We start from the raw sequence: 12,403 nt of genomic DNA on the forward strand, positions 1-12,403 counted from the left end.
TAAGACACACATAGAATAATTAAACCAATTACACTTAAACCATTAATGCCAATTAAATAATTAAAACACTAACAAGTAATTCCAATCAAATAACTAAACCAATTACACTTAAACCATTAATGCCACTTAAATAATTAAAACGCTACAAAAGAAATAAATTAAATCACCACAAAAGAAAACAATTAAGCACCTAATAAAAAAAAATAATGACACATAATCAAATAAAATGTACTTAAATAATAAATTAAATACCATTAAATACCAGGAATATCCTTTTTAAAATTAGGGGTATTACATGCCACTTAAGGCAAATTTAGAGAGCTTGTTGAGCTCTTCATTTTGATCAGAGCAAATCACCATTTGGCTAACCTTGGGATTTTCAAAAATTAGGGCTTTTGTCTTCAAAGAGATAGAGTTGTCTAACTTGCATAGTCCTTAAATTTTGTAGTTGAATCCATGTTTTTTTCCCAATTTGTACATGCCAATTTGATGTCAATTTGGTAATTGCATGTTAAGGTTTTATTAAATTAATGATATATGATGATTATGTGATAAGAAATTTCAATTGTTGAATGGACTATGTGGCTAATTGTGAGCAAGCATGCTACTTGATATTAAATTGACATTTTTAGTGTTCTTGAAATGCACTATATGTTTATAAATTTGCCAATGTGAATGTTTAATTGTAAAATTCATACTATTGTGGTTTTAGTGATCATATGTTGACCTGTAGAATAATTATATCATTGTCAATGCCATGTATATTCATAATTTGATGATTGTGTAACAATTCATGTGGAGGTAAAAATTACAGCTATAAGTGGGCAATGATGACTGTTGAAGTTCAGGGATAATTGTGAGCATTGCATTAACATTGTTGCATTGGCATTGAGCATTGGGTGTGTTGTGAAGGAAAATTTTGGTGATGTGAATTGGAAAAGTTTGAAAAAAGTTTTTGAAGAAAGGTTTTCCAAAACCCGGTTTTGGGGAGGTACCCCCTTTAATCGGCAGTGCTAGTTAGCTAATAAGGATACGGGAGGTACTCGTGAGTAATTTAGCTACCTTGGGCCCCAAATGGTACTTAGGAGTCACCCTTTTCCATGGACGACTAGCAAATTCTCCCTAAGGACGGCGGGGGTACCAAAGTCCGACTAGTTAGTATGTTTTCGGTGTGTGAGAGTGTGTGTGTGGAATGTATTGCATAAGCCTCATGCATTGTATTATTTCAAATGGTTGATAGTAGATTGCTTGTCAATTATTGATGATGTGTGATCCCAGCATAATCCTTATTCTCTTACTCTATTTATTGACGTGTTGTGATACCCCTCGGATCCGAGACACGGGTTGATCAGGCCCACGCCCAAACCCGAGGAATCTCAAACAATTAAAGTATTTTAAAGCGAACACAGATGACAAAATGAATTTAATAAATAAAGTTTAAGCTGGAAGAAACTAAAAGTAAAATCCTTTATAATTAAATACTTAGAATCTGATAATCCAAAACTCCATCAGTTTAACAACTCGGGAATCTATCTCTAGTGGACCCCTAATAAAAATCCCAAACTAAATGAAAGTAAAAACTGAAAATAAAATCCAAATCTAATATTTGGAAAGAAGTCCTACGTCGTCGGTAGAATGGAAGATCGTCTCTACTCAGCACGAACAAGCTCTAGACTGGAAATGTCCGATACCTGAAAAAATGATGAGTGGGTCAGGCCCACATGCAAGTTCTATACTACTACTACCTAAGCAGAGACCCAATACGCATGTACATCCTAACCAATCCAACAATAGCTAATAGTCCGTAGATAAATATATATATATAATCACACTACAGGACTCTCACTGGATTACAGGCCTGTCTCAACCTGACTAGTAGGCACCATGCGAAAACGCACCCAAAGGTGGGGATGACTACCTAGTCCTAGCAGGGTACACATCCAACCATCATAGCCAGCTATGCATCCCAATGCATATACGCTCCCTAACCAACGACTCTGAGACTCAGGCTCATATCGTGGCATCATAAAAATATATTTAAATTCCATTCCAAACCAAAGTGTCACTCAATTATTTATTAATCTGACACAGAAGACAGGTAGGACTTAACTTTTGTAGTTAATCCATTCCTTAATCCAGAGTAGGTAGGACTTAGCATTTTTGAGCTAATCCCCCTAGTATGACACCGTCCCATACCGGTGCATACAAACCATCCATCCAGTATTGATAATATATATATGATAGCATAACATATCAATATCAACATATCCAATCATAAGCATAACAAGAATGTTTAATTAGCATGCTTGTTCCATACATCTAGTACCTGATTCTCTAACAAATTTTTAAATGCAGAGAAGAAATATAACCATCCTGTAACTCACAATAAGCATAATAATAATAACAATAGTATATACATGCTTACTTGTAATTATTCCACAACATCCCATAAGTTGACATAAATAAATTCTTGGTAACATCAACTGGTTTCATATTAAGTATTAACTGAATTTATATTAGTTAATAGGCTTAATCCCATACCACTGATATATGATTTACATATCAAACTCCTAATTCAATTGCTAAATTAAAATTAAACAACTTGAATCATCCGCACAAGGCAACCATGTAAACTTTCTTAACAGTTTCATAACGTCCCTTCTACTAACCTTCTATGGTATAATATGTATTTTCATGCCTTCTGAAGTTTTAGAATAATTTAAACATCACTGAGAACCTCTAATTAAACTCTCAGTTGCCCCTGGAAACCCATTAACCCAAGCACAGTAGCTAGCAGTCTCGCAGAAAACCAAAAAAATGAAAACCCACAAAGGAGCCGGCTCCACCCAAAGTGGAGCCGCCTCCATCTCCAAGTAGAGCCGGCTCTACTACAAAGTAGAGCCTGCTCCACTTTTTAATTGAGCCTGCTCTACTTGAAATAGAGCAGGCTCCTTCCCCTGTGCGTCGTTTTTCCAATTCCGGCGGTGTCCGGCTGTGTTGATCCTCCATACCAAATTTCTTGCTGATTAAAATTAAGTCCTTGGGTGTTCAAAAGTTAATTAACTTCCTTGATTAATAATCACATTCAGTGGGAACAAAAATTAAACAAAATAATTTAAAAACGATTAACATGCACCTAAAAGAAAACATGCTGTTCAACTTCTTCTCCAACTCCAGCAACTTTGTTCCTCCAACCCAAGTTTCTTGTTGATTTAAAACTAAGTCCTAGGGTATTCTAGAGTAATTTAAATTCATCATTCATTAATTGAATTCAATTGGAACAAGAGTTACACAAAACAGCTCCTAAGTGGATTAAAACCCATACAAGAACACATGTTGTTTCAGGTATCTAGCCCTGCTTCCCAGATTAATTTTAAGATTTCCCATTATGTTTTAGAACTATTAAAATTCTTAATCAATCAATTGACATCATTAAAATCATGAATTTAGTAAAGCAAAACAGTAAAACAACAACACTGTAAAACAAACAATTTAACAGATCATAAACATATGTTTATTAAACAATGCAAGCATGCGAACCAGATTTGTTTTAATCCTTATTTCATCCTGAGATTGTGTTAGGGATGCAAAGAACACAGGTCAAAGAGGTAGAGCTAGTTATAAAACTTGCCTGTGAGACTCGGTTCAGAAATCTCAACGTCTTTCTTCTAAGTTTTCCCGGCGCCCCTTTGGTTTTCCTCCTCTCTGTTTCTTCTGTCTCCACAACGTGGTTAGGGTTCTAAACCCTTGACAGCCTTATACAGATATATTTATAGGTTTATAAGTTTGCACAAAACCCTAGTTTAATTTAAACCCTACACTAAATCCTTAGTCGGCCCATATGAAACCTAATTAATGCTTAATTATGTCGGCTACATACGTGACGTCTAAAACCAAAACCCTTAATTAATCCTACTAACATAAAACTCTATTTAAAGAAAATCCATTTATACTAAAATAAATCATTTAACAATTAATTCAATTTTAAGAAAAATAATTAATTCTATTTAAAGAAAACAATTACATCCAATAATTAAAACCCTATTAAATAAACAATTAAATAAAACAATCAAACAAAAACAAGTCATTTAAATAATTCACAATTAAATCAACAAATTCACCACTAAATCAATAAAACACAATTTAAATAATTAAATAAATTCCAGAATTATCCTTGTTAAATTAGGGGTATTACACGTGTCTAAGCATGCGTTTCGTCTATAATTTTAGGAGATGCCCTTTATGCAATCTCTAATGGGCCTTGTGCTCATTCTTGTACATTTTTGAAGACACAAAAAGGAAGTGGCGAACGACAATCCACCACAAGCTTAGTCAATTTGAAAGAGACTTGAACTTATTTGATGCTTGGTGTGTATATTACCCTTTTGTTGTAAATTGTATTAGGTGCCATTTTGTATCTCATAGTCTAATTAAAATTCCAAAACTCATGCAAGGCCTTAAGGCCATATTTTGATGTATGATGGACTTATTAACTTTAAATGGTGTAATGGACTCATGTATGGTTTTATTTGAATGTAATCTCACCTAGTTATTTTAATTTCACCATCAAATGAAAGTTTTAGGACAGGTTTAAACTTTAAGTAAGGTCACAAAGGGACAAAAGGAGTGCCTATATACACAAGTTCAAAATTTTAAGCTTTCTGGGGCATTTTCAGGGTTCTGGTCATCTTGAACCGGTTCAGCCCTATTGAAACGGTTCAAGGTTGTGCATTTGGTTCACAGTTGGGCACACTACCCATCTTCAATAGGTTCAGCCCCATTGAACCGGTTCAAGTCCCCCAGTGCACCCTTTTGGCTTCCTCAATTTGACAGCTTGGATCATGTGACTTTGGGCGATCATAACTTCTTCATTTCAAACCCAAATTAGGTCATTCTTGAGTCCATTTTCAAGGATTTCGAGTTAGCTTTCTAATGAGACCAACCTCATCTTCAAATTCCATTCATGTTGAGAGTTATTATTGTTTTATTGGAGTAGTGTCAGAATTTTTCTTATATTATAAAATGACCATTTTATCCCTAGTATGTCTTCGGGTTTGATTAAGGACCTAGTTAGTGATTCGGACCCCCGGTTCGGGTCATTACACAACATATCCCTTTAATAAGGGCATGAGTTTTACAAGCTTCACTCAGTTCACCCCTCTGATAAGGGGAGTAATAATTTCAAGCTTCTCCTAGCCCGCCCTTTTAATATAGATTTAATTTTTATGAGCTTCACCCAACTCGCCCTTTTAATAAAGGGTTTAATTTTTACCAGCTTCACCTAACTAGCCCCTTTAATATGGGGATGTTGTGTCCGAGCTCGCCCTTTAATAAGAGAATGGACCTTTTTTTTTTTTTTTTTTTTTTTTTCATGAGCTCGCCCTTTAATAAGGGTGTTGTTTATGTTTGAGGTTGCCTTTGTGAGGTCGTAAATTAATTCTTCTGTCATGTTTCTCTGGAGTAAAGTAGTAATAATCTCTGATACTAATAACATAGGTCAGATATGGGCATTAACTCATCTACAACTATCTCTGAGATATTAGTCATACTATTCGACGAGGTTGAGCGCACCTCTCTACATAGTTGACCAATATTAACCTGGCCGAATGGCCTTGCAAGGTTATGGCCTCCCCCGGACCAGCCCAATTCTGAGAACATGTTCTGAAATCTCCTGGCCTCGTGGCTTTAGATCTTCTTGGGCATTGGTCTTGGATAACCAAATCTTAGTACTTCTTGGAAAACTAAACCTTGGTTGCATGAGGAATTGGTGAAAGAGATTAGACTTTGACTGGCTTTGTGTACTGAGGTTGATGCGCCAGGCTTTTTAATCCTATTATCATATATAGATTGTTATCATATTGATTGTTATCACACGATTTATTGCTCTGCCCCCAATATGATAAATTGGGAGATCTTGAATAGGGACCATTCTTTAGGTACACAACTTGGCATCCTAGACGGATGATGGCCTGGAGACTTCTAAATGAGTACCTCATTGGATGTGGGAATCACTCTGGACTTAGAGAATTTCTCGAGCATAAAGACCTCCTTAGACATGGGGATCTTGAGAAACATTATTGGGTGTACAAACCACCTTGATGGCACAGATGAACGGAGTAATAGGACTTCACTGTTGGTAGAAACCTCCTTGCTGGTAGAAGCCTCATTGGTTGGTAACAGTCTTTTTGGTAGATAGAGACATACTTGTTAGTGGAGACCTTGTTTTTTGGTAGAGGCCTTGTGGCGGATAGAGATCTTCTTATCTTAGTTGAATCTTGCCATAGGAGACTTGACGGCTGTGATACCCCTAAATTTTCACGTGTTGGTTGGCCAGGCACACACCCGAAAACACTGGGATATAAAAAATAATATGGCAATAAACGAATATGAAATACAAGAAGAATAAAAAGAATAAATAATTTACTAAAAGAAACTCTATTTCTAAAATAAAACCTTCTTTACAAAATTAAAATCAATAAATGTAGATCTCTAAAATACAACTCGAGAATCCATTAAGTCAAGGACCCCTAAACCAAAACTATTAATCCATCAGTTCATACATAAATAAATTAAGCCATAAAAATAAAGCGTGGGTTAGACCTACGAGCAAGCTGCCTATATCAAGCCTTCGAAAACTGATAAATAAAACATCTCTAACCAAAATCATTCTAATTAAAGTTTTAACCCTTAATGTAAGATGATACATACATATATAAATAAATTTACAATATAAAGGTCAAGTCCATTTAATATCTTTCCTAAATTCCAAAACCACTAAACAATTATTTATCACATCGATCCATACCTAAATCGAACCATTAAGTACATTCCCTTTTAAGAGAAACTCCTTTAATTTCCAAATTCCCCTTTTAAACAGTTAATTATCCATTATATAATAAATAACAATTTAAGATTTTATTTATAAAATCTCATAGCAATAACTTATGCTTTGGAAACTCATCCATACCGCCACAAATATTATTTTATTCATACTATAAAATAATATATTATCATTTAAACATTAGTTTATTCTAATGTAAGAATGTATATCACCTCTAACTTATAAACACAATATGTATAGATGTATATTTAATCATCTAACTTCTCATGGCCAAGACATATTTAGCATTGTTTACATTAATAACTATTTATTGGTTGGAATGTCGGAATTTACACCACTATATGTCTCCATTCTTCCAAAATTCAGGTGTAGAAAATCTAAAGCTTTAACAAACTATAGCGTTGACTTTATTTCAGTTTTCATATAATAGGAATTTAGGTAAGAAGAAATGGAAGAACCTTACAAATTAATAAGATGACTAAATAGGAAGCACTGCGATTTAAAGTGCTTATAATATTCTTAAACATCCTATGCATAAAAATTTGAACCACTTCCTCAAGATTATCATATCTAATGCTTTCTGTACTCAAATGCTGAGAGGAAGAGGCTGATTTGGAGTAATTCCCTATCGTCGTTGGAAATTGAACGCCTTTATGGATATAACAAAGATGAAAGCAAAAAGAACTGTAAGACCAACATGCACGCCTGCTACCACACCTACAAAATCCTCTTTGAATCCGAATTATCTATCCAAGTACTGTTTCACTGTTTCACCTGTGTTTGTATCGATCACATCGTTTATATCTCCAAACTGCGACGCAACCAATCCATACAAGGTCCAAGCAATGGGACATGCCCAATAGTACCATCTCCACCATATAGGAATCCTCTGTTATTGGCGAGGAAAATGAGAGACTAGTTAATGTCTTGTTCTCACTACTTGTATAATTATTTATCACAAAGAATAATGAGATTGGCAGAACTTACAGGTCGCAGGATTATAAATCCTTAAAAGAGGTTCCACATTTCATAAAATGCAGCAGCAATGATGGCAGCGACGTGTTGGTTTGGAGTCACAGCCACAGGCATCATGCCATAAAAGGTGAAGTATAATAGTGTGAAGTACATGAAGAATAAGTACCAAAAGAATTTGGCAACTGTCCATTCAAATCCAATCATTGCATAAACTATAAGACCATATACCACAGCTTGTGCAAATATATAAGGAAGCTCAATAAGAACCTGCAACGGAAGAAGAAACTTCATTAAGAAACATGAGCATATAATTTAATAATACAAGAGTTTATGGTAAGAGAATTATTGTCACCTGAGCAAAGGCATATGGTAACTGTAAAAGACTGTTCGTTCAATAGCCACCACTGGCTGCACCGATGAGGCATTATGGAACCCAAGGAAGAGAACGGCAGCATACATAGAACCCATAGCATTGCTCAGATCTTGTTTCCTTGACCTGAAATGTACAACCTACATTAAAATTAAATTGAAATGGAGATAAGAGAAGTTCGAAGTTGTAAAACTGAGTTTCAATTCTCTATTTGTGGCTCTCCTCTTGGATCCAAGGTCCCAGAAAATCATCTCAAACATCAATGCAATGAAGGTTGTGAAGAGAAATCTCACCGCAGTATATGACGGGTTGCGCCAGTATGACCAGTGTTGTTTCCACAGGCAAGCCATACATTGGTCGAAGAAAGGCTGTGAATACTGAGTGGGAAAATAAAGGTCCTTAGAATCCGGACGAGGGGCGCTTAATTCTTTGATCAGGGCTTTGTTCCTCCTGCAATGTGTAGTTCATACATCAGAAGAAGATCTAACCACAAACTTGAGATGTGCAAAACATTCTTCAAAAAGAAGCATACATGTATAAATATCTCAATCTCGATCATCATGCATATTTATATTAGCCGAACCTGTACAATTCTGAATTTTTGTAAACTTCCGTGAAATCGATCCCCAGAGCTGTTTCCTGTGCTGAAGCAGTAATTCCAACATCCAAGTTGCTGGATTATAACCATCTTTAATTTTACTTACTCCCCCATTTCCTTAGTTAAAAGAGTATGTCATTTGTCAGTAAGTACATTATTTCTAACCAATTAAAGACTATTAGTATAATGTATTACTGCTTGTAATTATATATTGATTCTTCATTTCATCTAACCTCGAAGTACTTGATTAGATGACGAGAATGGTGACCCAATGGCCCCACATATATCTTTTGTCCTCCTCGCTTCATTAGGAAAAGCTGAAATCCAATGATTTGTGTTTCAATAGCTTGTAAATAGAAGGCATGCAATTCATAGAGAAGCTAACTCTAATAGTGAAGTAACAGTTCTTACCTCATCAAAAGCTTCAAATATGTCAATGCTTGGCTGATGGATGGTGCATACAACTGTTCTTCCCGTGTCTACAGTGTTCCTGACTGTTCTCATCACAATAGCAGCAGCTCTTGCATCCAACCCTGAAGTTGGCTCATCCATAAATATTATGGAGGGGTTTGCCACCAGCTCAACTGCAATGGTTAGTCTCTTGCGCTACTCGGTTGAGAGACCACTCACACCTGGCAAACCAACTAGTGCTCCCCTTAATGGGGCCAGTTCCACAAGTTCCATGACCTCCTCAACGAACATCTGCAAAAATTTACGATTAGAGATTTTTTCTTCATCCATTCTCCACCAACTTAACTCCTAAAATATTTGAGAAATTGTAAGAATGAATTTTTATTTCTTCATTTAGGAAAGTCCTCAGATATGCCTACCTTTCTTGTTTCAGAATTGACATCAGGAGATAACCACAGCCACGCTGAGTAAAGCAATGACTCGTGGACAGTAACATGAGGAGAGTGGATATTGTTTTGGACATGAAGTTCAGTGAATAGAATGTTTGTTCTAACCAACAAGACCATTTCTGGCAACAATTCAAAAGAATGGTCTTCTTGTTTCTGCTACAAAATTCAAGTTATTTCAAACCAATATTAGGTTTCTAGGTAACCATATCTATCAAGGCCAGATTCGTCCTAGGTCTCTTCAATTTGCAGATAAATTCCCAGACCAGATTTTAGAAAAATCACAACTCCAGCACTTCTTAGGGTCTCTAAATTACATTGCTGATTTTTACAAAGATCTCGCAAGTAATGCAAGCCCCTCTTTGATCGTCTTCAAAGTAACCCTCCTCCATGGACCTCTGTCCATACTGATGTAGTCAAATCCATTAAGCATTATGTCAAGTCATTGCCTTGTCTTGGCATTCCAACTACTGATTCTTTCAAAATAATTGAAACTGATACCTCTAACATTGGTTATGGTGGCATCCTCAAGCAACGAGTCAGTCCAAATGCACCTGAACAATTAGTTCGATTTCTTTCCGGTGTTTGGACAAAAGCACAAAGTAATTATAGTACTATTAAAAAAGAAATTTTATCTATTGTTTTATGTACAAGTAAATTTCAAGATGATATTTTAAATCAAAAGTTTTTTATCAGAGTTGATTGTCAAAGTATAAAATATGTTTTAGAAAAAGACGTTGAAAATATTGCTTCTAAACAGATTTTTGCCCGATGGCAAGCTATTTTAAGTATATTTGATTTTGATATACAACATATCAAGGGAAGTAACAATTCTATTCCAGATTTTCTTACAAGAGAATTCTTGCAGAAATCTGATGGTAGACCAGCAGCCTCCCCCGAGGCCCCAACTAGTTAAACCATTTGATATTTGTTCCAGCAAAGCCCCAGTCACCAGATCCTAGACACAAGCTCAATCTTCTGCACTAGCAGTCACCAACAGATTTTAGCCTCTTGCCTCCCTATCAACCTTTAAGTCAGCCCTGGTCAATCCTCCACCAGACCCCTTTCAAGTTCAAGTAAAATATCAAACCCAATTCCAAGTTCAAGTCACAACTACAAATAAACCTCCAAGTCCCTATGTAGAAAAAAACCCCTAATTCCTTGTTCTATATTGAGCCACACCTAAGTCACGTCAAAGACCCAATTGAATTAGCTCGTTCCTATTTCCCAAGTAACCTACACTATGCTCCAAGCCATCCTCTTAAAACTCTTTGGTTTTACAGAGATATCCTGTACAATACCAACTCCATCACAGTCAAAACTACTTTTGATAAACATGATTCTACCAAAGTCATTTACCATTCCCTGTACATCTGTCGAATAATTTCCATGGAAGAATGGGGTAGTCATCCTTCCCTACCACAACCATTACCTGATTATACTATCCAATTTACCTATTATGATTATATGACAGCCTGGTCATCTGTGCTCCTATACCAAAATGAGTCATTTACTCATTCATGGTTTTTTAAATTTTGATAGTCAATTCAAAATTCAAATCCCTACCTAGTTCCTGAGATGGTGGTCTCTTTATGGTGCTATTCATGAGATCCTCCCTCTTGCCCTTGCAGAAGAAGTCAAATACTTTTCCACTATCCACAAAGTTAGCAAACATGGTTCCCAATTTCCAGTCCTTCTGTTATTTTGCAGCAAATACAAAGTTCCATAGATATTCAAATGGCAATACAATATCCAGGACAACATAGTTATCCGTCGCCACTGTGTCAAATGGTGGGACATTTTCAAATTTGACAGGATTATTGGGTATGTTGAAGGTGATTACCCCAAGCAATCCTCAGTCCAAGTTACTTCACAAACACAAGTCATTCCTCCTACAAAGCCAGTTATTCAACAGAAACAGCCTTCCCCTACTAGTTCTGCTGTTTCCACAAAGTCACGGGGCTGGCTCCCAAGTACGAACAGTCTGGTCTGGGATCGCACCCATCTATGGGATGGGTGTGATCCCAGACCAGACTATTCCTATTTGGGTGCCAGAAATGATTTCAAATGTTTCTAGTGTTCATCAATTGACTTGGAATAGATAAGAACATCATCAATATAAACAATGGAAAAATGACTATAAGGATTGAAAATATCATTCATGATATTTTGGAATTCACTAGGAGCATTTTTCAATCCAAAGGGCATTACTTTCCATTCATAATGACCAAATGGAGTAGTGAAGGCAGTTTTATACCTATCTTTCTTTCGAAGGCGAATCTGCCAAAATCCTGACTTTATATCAAATTTGGAGAAAATAACTGCTTGACTGAGGCGACTAATAAGATCTTTTTTATTGGGAATAGGATACCTAATCCATTCTAAGACCTTATTTAGAGGCTTGTAATTGATAACTAGACGAGGAACACCTCTTTCTATTTCAGAGTTTTTCTGGACATAGAAAGCTGGACATGACCAAGGGTACTTGCTCTTTCTAATAATCTTTTTACGTAAAAGATCAGAGATTTCCTTTTTGCAAAATTCCATGACTTCAGGGCTCATTTGGATAGGCCTTGCTTTAGTGGGAATGTGTCTTCTCCTAAAGCCTTTAATGTAAGGTAACTTCTCAGAATGTCTTTTTTTGTGCCAAAAAGCAGTTGGAGATTAGAACAAACTGTATTTTTAATTTGTTGTTCAAAATTTTAAATTTTTGTTTAGAGCATTGGATGAGCTAACTGATCATCAATGCGTTTGTAATTAAC

The 12,403-nt window shown here is 35.8% G+C and overlaps 1 pseudogene; it reads right to left on the reverse strand.

Annotated features, from left to right (window-relative positions):
- Positions 1-7,374: 7,374 nt before the first annotated feature.
- The window catches only part of LOC132304806 (pleiotropic drug resistance protein 1-like), a 90,909-nt pseudogene continuing 85,880 nt past the window's right edge, over positions 7,375-12,403 (reverse strand).

The sequence above is a fragment of the Cornus florida genome, unplaced genomic scaffold, assembly GCF_030987335.1.
Source record: "Cornus florida cultivar Cherokee Brave unplaced genomic scaffold, ASM3098733v1 CherokeeBrave_3.0.0_Hap2_Chr04, whole genome shotgun sequence".
NCBI lineage: Eukaryota > Viridiplantae > Streptophyta > Magnoliopsida > Cornales > Cornaceae > Cornus > Cornus florida.